The following is a 3,231-nucleotide window of genomic DNA, read 5'->3' as shown; positions in this document are numbered from 1 at the left end:
GGGTCCCTGGTACATTGCGTACCCTCAGCTGAGCGTTCCCAAAGCCCCTTTGGCCAGCATATAAAGAAGTAGTAGATGGAGACGGGGTCACTTGTTTCCAGTGTAGGGTTGTTGTTGTTTTTAAAACACACAATAAAGTGTTTTATTAAATCCTGCACGTGTCCTGAAAAAGTAATGTAAACGTTCCAATAATCATAGCGTGAGGCAAAGTGGACAATTTTTATTTTGCAAAGGGGCGGGAGGGGGAGAGACTGAAGAGCAGTGCCCCCCAGGTGTTCTCTCCCGGGGGAGGGGGCAAACTGAGCAATGTCGTCTGGAGATTAGTTATAATTCTGGAAAGCAGTGTTCCCTCTAAGCTGAGATAGTGTGAGCCAGCAAACAGTTTTTTGGCCTCCAGCTCACACGTTTGTATCTTCGCTCGGGAAAAATGGACCTGGAGCAAACTAATTTATGCAGCAGCCAAATCTAGGGGAGGGACGGTGGCTCAGTGGTAGAGCATCTGCTTGACAAGCAGAAGGTCCCAAGGTTCAATCCCCGGCATCTCCAACTAAAAAGGGTCCAGGCAAATAGGCGTGAAAAACCTCAACTTGAGACCCTGGAGAGCTGCTGCCAATCAGGGGAGGGACGGTGGCTCAGTGGTAGAGCATCTGATTGATAAGCAGAAGGTCCCAGGTTCAATCCCCGGCATCTCCAACTCAAAAGGGTCCAGGCAAATAGGCGTGAATAACCTCAGCTTGAGACCCTGGAGAGCTGCTGCCAATCAGGGGAGGGACGGTGGCTCAGTGGTAGAGCATCTGATTGATAAGCAGAAGGTCCCAGGTTCAATCCCCGGCATCTCCAACTCAAAAGGGTCCAGGCAAATAGGCGTGAAAAACCTCAGCTTGAGACCCTGGAGAGCTGCTGCCAATCAGGGGAGGGACGGTGGCTCAGTGGTAGAGCATCTGCTTGATAAGCAGAAGGTCCCAGGTTCAATCCCCGGCATCTCCAACTCAAAAGGGTCCAGGCAAATAGGCGTGAATAACCTCAGCTTGAGACCCTGGAGAGCTGCTGCCAATCAGGGGAGGGACGGTGGCTCAGTGGTAGAGCATCTGCTTGATAAGCAGAAGGTCCCAGGTTCAATCCCCGGCATCTCCAACTCAAAAGGGTCCAGGCAAATAGGCGTGAATAACCTCAGCTTGAGACCCTGGAGAGCTGCTGCCAATCAGGGGAGGGACGGTGGCTCAGTGGTAGAGCATCTGATTGATAAGCAGAAGGTCCCAGGTTCAATCCCCGGCATCTCCAACTCAAAAGGGTCCAGGCAAATAGGCGTGAATAACCTCAGCTTGAGACCCTGGAGAGCTGCTGCCAATCAGGGGAGGGACGGTGGCTCAGTGGTAGAGCATCTGATTGATAAGCAGAAGGTCCCAGGTTCAATCCCCGGCATCTCCAACTCAAAAGGGTCCAGGCAAATAGGCGTGAATAACCTCAGCTTGAGACCCTGGAGAGCTGCTGCCAATCAGGGGAGGGACGGTGGCTCAGTGGTAGAGCATCTGATTGATAAGCAGAAGGTCCCAGGTTCAATCCCCGGCATCTCCAACTCAAAAGGGTCCAGGCAAATAGGCGTGAATAACCTCAGCTTGAGACCCTGGAGAGCTGCTGCCAATCAGGGGAGGGACGGTGGCTCAGTGGTAGAGCATCTGATTGATAAGCAGAAGGTCCCAGGTTCAATCCCCGGCATCTCCAACTCAAAAGGGTCCAGGCAAATAGGCGTGAATAACCTCAGCTTGAGACCCTGGAGAGCTGCTGCCAATCAGGGGAGGGACGGTGGCTCAGTGGTAGAGCATCTGATTGATAAGCAGAAGGTCCCAGGTTCAATCCCCGGCATCTCCAACTCAAAAGGGTCCAGGCAAATAGGCGTGAATAACCTCAGCTTGAGACCCTGGAGAGCTGCTGCCAATCAGGGGAGGGACGGTGGCTCAGTGGTAGAGCATCTGATTGATAAGCAGAAGGTCCCAGGTTCAATCCCCGGCATCTCCAACTAAAAAGGGTCCAGGCAAATAGGCGTGAATAACCTCAGCTTGAGACCCTGGAGAGCTGCTGCCAATCAGGGGAGGGACGGTGGCTCAGTGGTAGAGCATCTGATTGATAAGCAGAAGGTCCCAGGTTCAATCCCCGGCATCTCCAACTCAAAAGGGTCCAGGCAAATAGGCGTGAATAACCTCAGCTTGAGACCCTGGAGAGCTGCTGCCAATCAGGGGAGGGACGGTGGCTCAGTGGTAGAGCATCTGATTGATAAGCAGAAGGTCCCAGGTTCAATCCCCGGCATCTCCAACTCAAAAGGGTCCAGGCAAATAGGCGTGAATAACCTCAGCTTGAGACCCTGGAGAGCTGCTGCCAATCAGGGGAGGGACGGTGGCTCAGTGGTAGAGCATCTGATTGATAAGCAGAAGGTCCCAGGTTCAATCCCCGGCATCTCCAACTCAAAAGGGTCCAGGCAAATAGGCGTGAATAACCTCAGCTTGAGACCCTGGAGAGCTGCTGCCAATCAGGGGAGGGACGGTGGCTCAGTGGTAGAGCATCTGATTGATAAGCAGAAGGTCCCAGGTTCAATCCCCGGCATCTCCAACTAAAAAGGGTCCAGGCAAATAGGCGTGAATAACCTCAGCTTGAGACCCTGGAGAGCTGCTGCCAATCAGGGGAGGGACGGTGGCTCAGTGGTAGAGCATCTGCTTGATAAGCAGAAGGTCCCAGGTTCAATCCCCGGCATCTCCAACTAAAAAGGGTCCAGGCAAATAGGCGTGAATAACCTCAGCTTGAGACCCTGGAGAGCTGCTGCCAATCAGGGGAGGGATGGTGGCTCAGTGGTAGAGCATCTGATTGATAAGCAGAAGGTCCCAGGTTCAATCCCCGGCATCTCCAACTAAAAAGGGTCCAGGCAAATAGGCGTGAATAACCTCAGCTTGAGACCCTGGAGAGCTGCTGCCAATCAGGGGAGGGACGGTGGCTCAGTGGTAGAGCATCTGATTGATAAGCAGAAGGTCCCAGGTTCAATCCCCGGCATCTCCAACTCAAAAGGGTCCAGGCAAATAGGCGTGAATAACCTCAGCTTGAGACCCTGGAGAGCTGCTGCCAATCAGGGGAGGGACGGTGGCTCAGTGGTAGAGCATCTGATTGATAAGCAGAAGGTCCCAGGTTCAATCCCCGGCATCTCCAACTAAAAAGGGTCCAGGCAAATAGGCGTGAATAACCTCA

At 53.1% G+C, this 3,231-nt stretch overlaps 1 non-coding gene across 1 annotated transcript; it reads left to right on the top strand.

Moving 5' to 3' along the window:
• The first annotated feature begins 478 nt into the window (after positions 1-478).
• TRNAV-GAC (transfer RNA valine (anticodon GAC)) lies at positions 479-546 on the top strand. The gene has a single exon. It is a non-coding gene; the product is annotated as a tRNA-Val (tRNA).
• Positions 547-3,231: the final 2,685 nt, after the last annotated feature.

Source organism: Heteronotia binoei, chromosome 6 (assembly GCF_032191835.1).
Source record: "Heteronotia binoei isolate CCM8104 ecotype False Entrance Well chromosome 6, APGP_CSIRO_Hbin_v1, whole genome shotgun sequence".
Classification (NCBI taxonomy): Eukaryota; Metazoa; Chordata; class Lepidosauria; order Squamata; family Gekkonidae; genus Heteronotia; species Heteronotia binoei.
The sequence above is the reverse complement of the archived record's forward strand: the minus strand, read 5'-3'. Positions and strand labels throughout refer to the sequence as shown.